The sequence below is a fragment of the Python bivittatus genome, unplaced genomic scaffold (genome assembly GCF_059951505.1).
Source record: "Python bivittatus isolate LINGU-HERP-01145 unplaced genomic scaffold, Pbiv_v1 ctg000020_np1212, whole genome shotgun sequence".
In the NCBI taxonomy this organism is placed as follows: Eukaryota; Metazoa; Chordata; class Lepidosauria; order Squamata; family Pythonidae; genus Python; species Python bivittatus.
The window spans coordinates 116,786,509-116,797,543 of record NW_028277030.1 but is presented as its reverse complement, the minus strand read 5'-3'; the positions used below and the strand labels follow the sequence as shown (position 1 = coordinate 116,797,543).

General features: G+C 37.5%; 1 long non-coding RNA gene across 1 annotated transcript; it reads left to right on the top strand.

Moving 5' to 3' along the window:
• The first annotated feature begins 1,336 nt into the window (after window positions 1-1,336).
• Window positions 1,337-10,541, top strand: LOC148217163 (uncharacterized). Its single transcript, XR_015798035.1, has 5 exons — window positions 1,337-2,020; window positions 2,541-2,615; window positions 4,224-4,391; window positions 8,311-8,422; window positions 9,252-10,541. It is a non-coding gene; the product is annotated as an uncharacterized LOC148217163 (long non-coding RNA).
• Window positions 10,542-11,035: the final 494 nt, after the last annotated feature.

Genomic DNA, 11,035 nt, shown 5'->3' with positions numbered 1-11,035 from the left:
CAGAGGAAAAGGACCTGTGTGCACTACTGAGGTGCATGCTGCAGGAGTGACTTTCATTGCACATAATGTTTAGTGATGTGTGTGGGATGCTCTTGGTGTCAGAGCCTGTTAGAAGCTGTTAAAGGCCCAGGATCCTCCACAAAAATGACCCGCATTGTATATCTATAGCTGTGCTTGAGGGTATGGTCAGGTCTTTTTTAGAATTTGGAAATGGGATCCAGTGGACTAAACAAGGTTCTGGTTAGGAAAGAAACTCCCCCATATTTACCTTATTCTTCATTTGTTTTCATTCTATAGCAGGTGGTATACACATCCAATTAGTTAACCTACTTTGGTGAGTACTCTGAAGCACCTGAAGAATGAAGAGTAGATTGCTTGGCCCATGTGATGGGATGTCAAAGCAGTGAGTGAACATAGGACCCTGGTAGCTCATTGTGGTTAATACAGAACAATCAAGAACTTGGTGCTTGCTTTTGTGGTGGGCCAGTGAAGAAAGTGATGGAACTATAAGTCATTTGAGCAATTGCTTCAAGCCAGTTTCATAATGCCCAACTGGAAGATGATAATCCCTTTCAGTAACCTCATAAAAGCACAAGGTGGCCACAATTATCTCATGTCACCCACCGAAATTCATAAAATTACAAAAGTTATGAGTCAATCCAAAAATCTGAAATCATGTCTCCATTTAAGGGAGGTAGGAAAGGTCTGTATATGTGTATAGATTTAGCTACATTGGGTCTCCTAATCTGATTGGAAATCTAGCTGAGCAAGGATGACAGAAACTTTTGTGCTATCCACTGAAAATATAAAGGAATTTGTTTGAACACTGCATAACACAGCCTCATAAATCTTTCCCACTGTGATGCCATCTAGGCTGGTCTGCAGTTCCTATATGGGTTGGAAATTATGAGAGTTCTAACCTTTATTTAATAGTCCAATATATCTGGAAGGTACCAAGTTGGGAAAAATCTGACCTATAGTCTGAAAATACAGGAATAGACTAAGTGCCCTCCCTAATTGCAATTCTGAATGCAGTTTTCTCTAAAGATGAGACGTTTCTCCCCTCTAGAACTCATAAGGAACTAAACTTGAATAACCAAGGCTGCTGTTCAGTTTCCTTCAGTGTTAACCAGCTTAAACGTTTCCTGTATCAAAAAAGACCCACCCACCCCAACAATGATCCATTTAAAAGCTAGTCCTAGATTTAACAATATTTAAATAGGGAAACAATTGTCCAGGAATTAATAACATTCAAAATAAGTTTATGAAAGAGTGAAGTGTGACATTCAGCCTTTAGATCTGGACATGCGGGGTGGTGGTGGAATGAAGCATTTTTTCAGACACGCATTTTGGACATGTTATTCAGTTTGGGTGTTGGAATACTGAAGTTGCAGCAGATAGGCAACCCAAGAACAAACAATTCTTAAGAAGGGAAAGCTGGAAAATTTTCTACACAGGCTGAGGCAAAGTTTCTTAAGAGGGTGGCAGTTTGCCAGGATGGGGAGCCTCTGGGCAATAAAAACACAGCCATCCGGACAGTCCAGTTCCTGGGTTTAGACTGCCTGTCAAAAGAAAAGGAAAGCAACTGACAGAAATTCAGCATTATGCAGGGGAGAGAAAACACTGACTATGCCCAGCACCTAAACTACCAATAGTTATATCAGTCCTGAAGACTAACTCATTTCCTTTATGACTTTGTATTTTGAAAGCTAGTTGTTTTTGGCATTCTGAATCAAGCCCACCAATTAAGCTGGATGAGGTGTCCTATGATGAGGATCAGCCTTGGGAGACCATGGCAAAGTAGTAAATTACCCATAATTTAATTTTACAAGTTTCTTTCATTTGATTTTTCTTCCTGTCTCAGGGCAAAGAAAGACCTTTGGCTATTGCTGAGAGCTGCTGCAGAACAGGGAGTCCCAACAGATCTGGGTGGAGAATGGCTGGTTATGCAAAGAAAGTCAAGAGTTCTGAGCCAGAATGTCTGCAGTTAAGATCTGGCCTCCATAAACAGCACAATGAGGTAATATTGAGTGGGGAACTAATTACAAAAAGACCATTTAAAAGGTAGGGAAGTGAACCTATCAATTTCAGTTTTTCTAGTTTCTCAGTGTCTTTTTTTTTTTTTTGCTACTTTGAGATTTTTTTTAAAGTTCACACTAAAATTTGCATGTACTTTGTATACATTTCTTCAGACATAATAATTGCTATTTGCAATTTTTTGTCCTTTTTTTAAAAAATGAGTGCCCGCCTTTTTATGCAGGCTTTAATATGATTTATTTAAAAAACCTGCATTGGAAAATGTGGATAAATGCAGATTTGAAAGGCTGAGTTTTAGTTCATGTACTGATGAAAAGTTCAGCATTAGAACTTAGGTAAGTTCACATTCAGATTTCTCCATCATCTGTAATAAAGGGCTATCATCATTTGAATTATATTAAAATGTTTCCCAGACATTTTAAAAAGAAGCAGAGATGTAAATGGATTTATTTTTAAAATTTGTAGTAAGTTTTATATAGCACCTGCCACATTTTTCTTTTCAGACACAGTATCCATCAGTCAAGCAGAGAGGAGATGACTCAACTCCTTGCATGCAGGACTTACCAGAATTAATGAAGGTACGCATGCCTAGGGTCCTAAATACATATTGCAACATCTTGCTCTATGCCAATGATATGATATTATTATCATACTCACAAGTAGGACTGCGTAGGCTGCTAAGAAGACTTAGCTCCTGTTGTCAGGATAACTCTTTAATCATGAATAAATCAAAACAAAAATAAAAAATTATCATGTTTGGAAAACCACATCAGAGACATAGATGGCAGTTAGATGGTGAACCAATTGAACAAGTTAACACCTTTCCTTACCTAGGCGTAACTTTCTCTGAGACTGGATTTTGGGTTTGTCATCATCAACAGAGCTCACTCAGAGCAAAGGCACATTTGAATCTACTGCTTAAATTAAAAAATCATAGTTATCCAAGTTCCCTAGCCCCAACAATCAAAGTATATAAAGCTATGTTTACTCCTATTCTCTTATATGGAGCAGCTTATATATTATATTCTCTTATATATTCTCCATATAAGAGAATAGGAGTAAACATAGCTTTATATACTTTGATTATTGGGGCTAGGGAACTTGGATAACTATGATTTTTTACGTTTGGGGCTACGTTTACGTAACTATGATTACTTACGTTTGGGGCTTAAATTCCACTTCATTATTAGAACAAACACAATCCCAGCATCTAAGAAGTATTTTGGGTGTAGACAAAAGGACCTCTGCTGCTGCAGTTAGAGCCGAACTGGGTATTTATACAATCGATTCACTGTCTAAAATCAGAGCATATAACTGTTGGTGTAAAATTAATGAAATGGAGACTGACAGACTTCCAAAGCTGTGTTTACTACAGCAGATAAAATCCCAGTTACAGACCTCCTGGATTATACAGTTGGCAAATTATATAAGAAGCTGTGGTCTTCCTGTCTCTTGTGCAACTGGAGAACAAGTCAAAAAGAGAGCTGCTCAAAGAATCTTGGACATAGAAGCACAGAAGGACATAGCCACCCTTAGTAAGGTTGGCAATCTGAAATGGCTGAGCCAATATAAACATACTTTTCAAACTGCCAACTATTTAAAGATACAAATGCCAAAACACCTTAGGGAGGTATTTACCTGAGTGAGATTTGACCAGCTTGAAACAATGGTTAGATATGGGAGGTTTCATCGTATCCCTTATATTGAACACATTTGTATCTGTGGAGCATCAGAGATAGAAGACTTAGCACATATATTATTTGATTGTAATTTGTATAAGAAGGAGAGAGATATGTACCTTGGATCGTACATTAATCGAATGACCCATTGGGAACCACATATTAAAACAATATATTTTATGTGTGGTCAGAATTTGAAAATAACATATAATACAGCTCAGTATCTGAGTAAAACAATATGGTTGAGATCTGCATAAGTGGGGTTGATTGGGGTAAATTGTAGGGGTGGCACGGAAATATGATCTGTACTGTCACTTATTTGTATATTTAATCACTGTATTTTATTTCCATTTTACCTAATTTGTTTTTATATTGGGTTTTATTAACATTTTGTGTTTGAAATTCTGTATTCTGATATGGCCTAAGAGCTAATCAATACACTGATTTGATTTGATTTGATTTGATTTGCATGCAGTTCTCACACAGCCTCCAACTCTGTTTTGGAAGGTTAAGGAAGCTTCTGGACAAGATTTGGGAAGGAGACAGTGTAAGGAAGAGAGTGAAAGCTTGCTGACATGACACTACACTTTGCCTTAGTGTTTGTTGCCATTGGACTCTTTCTTGCTTTTGCCCCCACAAATGTGAAATCAAGTCAGATAATGTCAGTCTTTCAAGGTAGGTACCCCCTTCCCCAACAACAGCTAATTCTTCAATATGAAAATAATCAAAGGAGGAACCCTTTTCTAGATTTACGTAGGATGCCAACCTAATCCCCTCCCTCCCTTTTTTCTTTCTGGCTCAAGATATACTGGCAGCTGATTCTTATCAATTCTACCTGGCCAAACAAACAACCTATTTCAGTACGTAGCCAAAAGAGTTAGCAAACATTGTTTAGAAAAAGGTCTGCTGCACAAACATTTCCCATAATGACAGGAAGAATGGGCCAAAATACCTGATCTAAAATTATTCCCTGCTAAAGCTATAACTGAAAGAAACTTTTTCATTGAGACTTACATTTCTGGTCAATGAAATTGGGACAGCATACCATTGTGCTGCTGGAATTCATTAAAATGGGTGCCTGAATTGTCTGATAAATTACATTGTTTTCTAATCATAAATCCTTTGCAAAGAGTGTTGATAATCTAAACCGGAAGCAAAGGTGTCTATGGGGGAAGGAGGTCAAAAATGTTAAGATTGTAGTAATTGAAAGCCATGCCATTGAAACCCTGCCCATTTCGAACATGCATTGTACAAGATTGCATGGATTCCTTACAGGATGACTGGTTTAAACAGAAATCCATAAACAGCTGAATTCCCATAAGGCTTGTCACCCATTCCCCCCTTTTTTAAAAAAGAGATCTTCATCAGATGAACATCAGTGTCACGATGATGATTTTGGACATGATTGGCATGGCCAAATAGGAGGGATAATCAAGAGGCGGCAAAACTGGGGAAAGCTATATAGTATGGGTTCCCCATATAAACAGAACAGAGGCTGGTATGAGTCCAGTGCACTTACTCACTTGTTGCCACTCAGATCTCCATGCTTGTGTTAATAATGCTCATGCAAGGAGTAACATCTCTCCTATCTACTACAGATACATGATGTGAAATGCCAGCAAACCTTATTGGATGTTATTCCTTGGCGCACCCATATTCATGAGACTAGGTGTAGGGAGTAATTCAGGTATTTTCAGGTATTTTCTCTCTTTCTCTGCTGCAGACAGAGAACACAGCACACACTTTTCATACAAGAGACCCTGGTTCGGTTACTAGTAGTAACAACATAGCTGTTTTCCCCTGCAGATGAGCTTAATAGTCCTCAGAGATTTTTGTCTCCCCCACCCCATCTGAAAATTAGATTTTCAGCTGCAAATGTAATGCATATACTTGCAAGGGAAAAAAGAAAGTAATTAAAATGTTAAAGCTCAGAGATAACCTATTGCTGAAAGCGGCTGTTAACTAAACAAACTCCACCCTCTAGGGTGCACTTGTGTATGAATATCTCAGCATGAATAAATTGGTAGAAAATGATAAGCAAATACAATATTTATTTATCCAAAACTTTAACATTATACAAAAATAAGCGGTATAATTTGCTTATATTCTGATTGTTGTTCCCATGATTTCAAGCACAGCGGAGTTCCAAATGGGGTCAGGAAATCCAGACTGTGAGTGAAAGCTCAGATGTTCTCCCCCTCTTCTTATCCATCTCCTCTGTCAATTTCTCATCTCAGGATCAGATAATTAAACTTAGATAGGCTGCCTATATATTAAACTCATAACTCTGTTAATCTTGACAAGTCTCCTCCTTCTTCCTTGCTTAAGCAGGCAAAAAAAGCAGAGGTAGAAAGTAAATAAGGTCCACAGCCATGTTCACACTAGCAAGCAAGCTTAAACTGGTCACTTTTATAGGGTTTGGGAAATATCAACAATTACTTGGGAGGTGGGGAGAGACATGGTGCTTGCTTCAAGAACCACTCATCCCCTAATTAAAGTAAAAATGCCACAGAATGTTTGAACAAAGGTTCCAAAGAGAGGAGCTGTCAAGGAACAGAAAAGAACAGCCAATTGTGGAACTATGTGGGAGTAGGGACTTCTTCAAATTACTTGCACCCACCCACTTAAGGCTTTAAAAACACAGGTCCACCTTTTGAACTGGATCTGGAAACATACTGGCAATCAGTGCAATTGGCACAGGATTGGTGCAATATGATCTGATTCTCTAGCCTCAAGGAGGGTTTGAATGGCTGCATGTTATATTGTCTGAAGTGCACACCCTCAAGGTCTAGTTTCTCTAGGTGGAGTCATTGCTGCCTACCCACAGAAGTTGGCAGAAGGCAATCCTGCCTACTGCTACTACCCAGGCATCCAAGACATTGATGAGCCTTGAAGAACCACCCAATTTCTGTGATATAGATGAACGTATTGCTTAGAATGATATTTTTGTTTCAGACAATACCTGTTTTGACGACTGATGCACCATTTAAACAGTGACAAAAGAATATATCTAAGTTTATGTTTACTCATAGTGAAAAAAACTATGAGTAAATGTTTTTTTCCCCTGCCACCTTAAATATAAGGTGTTACAAGATGCAAAGGAAAGATGAGGATTGGGTTTACCTGGCTTGAAATTGTATTTTGTAGCTTGCTGTTTGTTTTGGATAAAACAGTGGGTGGTGTGCTGAGAAATAGAAATCTTTTGGACTTAGGAAGACATGACCTGAGATTTGGGTGGCATGGACATTTGAGGTATGATAAAGTCAAGGTTAATGTAGATTTAAAAAATCATTATGTTAGACGCGCCATACTGAGAATATAGAATAGATACAAATCCAGGCTATGCCCGAAAGCACCTTTGTGGCTCTCAGCACAAGAAGCATTCTATAGGCAAGAAATAATACTGTAGGCAAACACAAATGGTTAACATATCATGAGATACTAGAATTCTGTCAAGGGGAATACAAAATAAAATCAAAAGAACTGGTGGCAGAAAGATATAGTTGCCAATGGTTTTCTTATCTACAGTTATTACAAAGATTTAAAGTAGACAAAAGAGTTTATGGTTTAAAACATTGTAAGACTGAGTCAGAATTGTGTACAAATGATGAATACATAATTGCTAAAATACCTAAACTTTTATTGAAATTTGAAATAGAAGAAGAACAGGTGAAAGACTGTATGATAAAATGGGCTAAACATTTTGGTTATAATATACAGATGGAACAATGGGAAAATGTGTGGTTGAAAGGATTGAAATTTACATTATCTTATAATCTTAAAGATAATTTTATTAAATGATGTACTGTTGGTATATGTCACCAGAGAAATTGTCTAGAATGTATAAAGGCAGTTCAAATGTATGTTGGAAATGTAAACAAGAAGGGACATTTTATCATGCTTGGTGGACATGTAAAAAAGCTAGAAAACTTTGGATTCAAATACATACACTGATTCAGAGGATTTTAAAGATCAACATACAATTGAGACCAGAGGTCTTTCTTTTGGGACTCATAGAGAAACAACTGGAAAAAAGTCATGGAACTTTTTGTATATGATAATGGCAGCAAGATTATTGTATGCACAAAGATGGAAAGATTTGGCAATGCCTACAATGCAGGAATGGTTGGTGAAGATGATAGAACTTGCTGAGATGGCCAAATTGATCTTTTTGATTAGAGAAAAGACAATATCTACATGTATTGCTGACTGGAACCCCTTATGGGCTTTTTACGTAAAACAGAAAAAACGAACTTACGATTTTATGGTTTTGAAGATTAGACAGGATAGATTATAGAAATAAGAGAGTCATGTCGTGACTTTAGAGTAAGAGGTAAATTTATAATTGCACTTATAACTGCTGTAAAGAAAGTTGGAAGGCACTTTTTTGTATCATTTTTCTTTCTTTTCTGTTTTTCTTTTTCTTTTTTCCTTTCTTGTATTTTTAGCTTTCTCTTTGATTTCTTTCTTTTTCTTTTTTCCTTCTTACTTTATGTTAGTTTGCATTAGTTTTTATCTTCCCTTTTAAAATGTTTAATAAAATTATATATATATAAAAAAAGAACCACCACCCAATTATGGATTTGGTTTTTAGGAGGATTATTCAGGTCAAAGATTTGCCTGCCAAAATTCCATTTCTCTCGCCTGGATTAAGCTTCTGAAGCTGGAATGTCTGCAGTTTTCTTCTTTGGTCAAAGCAGGACAAGGTCTGTGTATAATGAATAACTTCCCACCTGACTTTATAGTGGTTACAGAAGCCACACATCTTCTATGCAACTTTTAAAGAAGCAGGAGGATGTAGTTATTTCTGAACATCCTTCTGGAGTCACTTCAAGCCCCCACTCCACTACAAGATTATGTCTTGGCAGCTATGTTCAAAACCCTGCTCAGGTTAAAGGATGTGGTACTAACCTTAAACATTTTTAGCCTGGTAATTAATGAAAGAATGTCATCCAATAAATAAGGTTTCTTCAGTAAACTGGCATTACATCTTGATATTTCAAATCTTATGTTTCAATACTTTATATAAATCCTCTTGGTCTTTTGCATGTAACTGGATGCCTTGACCTTTAAGGTCAGGTTAACATGAACACACAGATGTTAATAAATTCTGCCAAAGATATAATTTTAACTGTTATCTGCTTTGAGTGTTTTCCAGACAGAGATGTGATGCCTCTCTCTCTCTCGCCACCCCTCCCCCACTCCTGGCCTTTTCCTTAACTATCTTATGCTACATCATCTTTATAATTTATTTTGTAGCAACAGAAAGAGTAATAGTAACAGTAAACATACCTCTATCGTGCTTGTAATTCTATTAAGAAGTATCAGCTAATAAAACCACTAGTATTAAACATACCAAATAAATTTAACATAGCAAATTGTTATATATAAAATAGCACCAAACTATAAGCATGAAAAAGCACAAAAAGGATACAAAAGGATGCTTTTGTATACTTCAGCATATAAAAAAGCAGGTAAATGTTTATCTGTTTGTTATTTTATTTCAATATGTATCTGTCCTTTTGGTCCCTACAGCATTCTAGGCAGCTGACAGAAGCAATTAAAACCCAATTAAAACAGCAACTAAAATGATTGTAATTCAAGAGGCCTGACTAAAAAGGAAGAGAAAGGGGACCAAGTACAATTCCTGAAGGAGTACATTCCAGATCATTTCAAATGTTGATAATAAAGTGGAGGAAGAAGAGAAGAAGAAAGTTTTACCATCTGCTGAAAGTCAAAGGAAAAAAAAAAAGGGGGGGACCCAGCCCTCTGTGGGGAGACTTCTAAAATCCGAGGCCAGTGGCTGAGAATGACCTCTGCCTGGTGGTTGGGCTGCCATCTCGGGGGTACAAAATGGTGTGTTTTGCAGGAAGAGAGGACTCTGATGGTAAGCTGAGGTGAATAGGCTGTCTTGTGTGGGACGAAGCATTGTTTCAAAAGTGGAGATTCAGACGGTTCAGTCTGTAAATATGCTCTGTTGGGGCCTTTCTTGTGAGAAGAAAGAAAATCTCAAGGATATGTTAATGATGCTCCTCAGCTCTGGAGACAGAACAAAGGGCAGGAAGTTCAACATCAAATAGGCCCAATCACACCTTCTGAGCTGCAAATTATACTGCACCAGTGCAACTTCATTTAAGGCAGTGTTTTTCAAACTTGGTAACTTTAAGTTGTGTGGAGTTCATCTCCCAGAATTCCCAGAATTTTATTGGTCAATGACTGAAATAAAGTTTCTGAAAAACTGCCAGAATTCCCCAGCCAGCATGCTGACTGGGGAATTCTGGGAGTTGAAGTCCACATATCTTAAAGTTGCCAAGTTTGAAAAACACTGAGTTAAGGCCTTTGGCAATAATAACAACAATAACAACAACAATAATGATAAAGCTTCAGGGGTGAACTCTGGCAAGGCTGCCATTGGGTCTTTGTCCCCACAGGGCCCCAGTGCAAATTCCTAGAGTCATAGCTTTGTTCAGCTACGTTCCCGTGGCTGTCTGATCACCTATAACCTCAGATTGGGTCCAGAGGTAAATTTAAGTCAATGGACAGTGTCAGAATTGGGAAGGAGGGGATGGTATGCATTCTGTAGAGAAAGGAAACAATTGAGAACATCTTGTCCAAGCAACCACCTCTCTGGACTCGGTCTAAGATTACAACCTTTTCCAGGCAACATTTGAGCTTTGACTGGCACACTGGAAAGCCACATTCCAAAAATTCGTGCAGGGCTGGAACAGAAAAAACTAGGCCAAGAATGCAAACTAACTTTGGTGTTATTTAAATTAATCTCTGTTATTTAAATACAGTTTATATGATTACTCCCTATGTCTTTAATAATGCTTACTTTCTGTAACATATTAAACATTAAATTCATTGGCAACTTTTGGAGGGCTCTGGCACCAATTTTCTGCTAAGAATGTCTTTCCCCAAACTGCTTCTTCTCCCCAGTAGGGAAAAATATTCCCCCCTCCTTGGCAGAAAGAAAAAAAAAAAAGCAGCTTGCTAGTGTGTAGTACTGTGGGACATATGGTTTTAAAGTATACAAGAAGGGTAGGGAGATGTTTTCAGGGAGAATTTATTTTTAAATGATTCCATATGACATTAAGGAAGAAAAGCCCATGTTTTGGAATACAAGGATTTGCCCTTTTATTTGTTTGGCTGTTTTGTTAAATCTGTTTAAATTCTTTCTGTAGCATCCTGTGGAGTAGAAAAGTAAGAAATAGGGCATTTACTATTACAGAGGAGTTTTCCGCTGGTTTTGACAAACCATATAGAGACCAGTGGTGACCACAGCTAAAAGTCTGTGATGAAATGGTCTTGCTTTCACT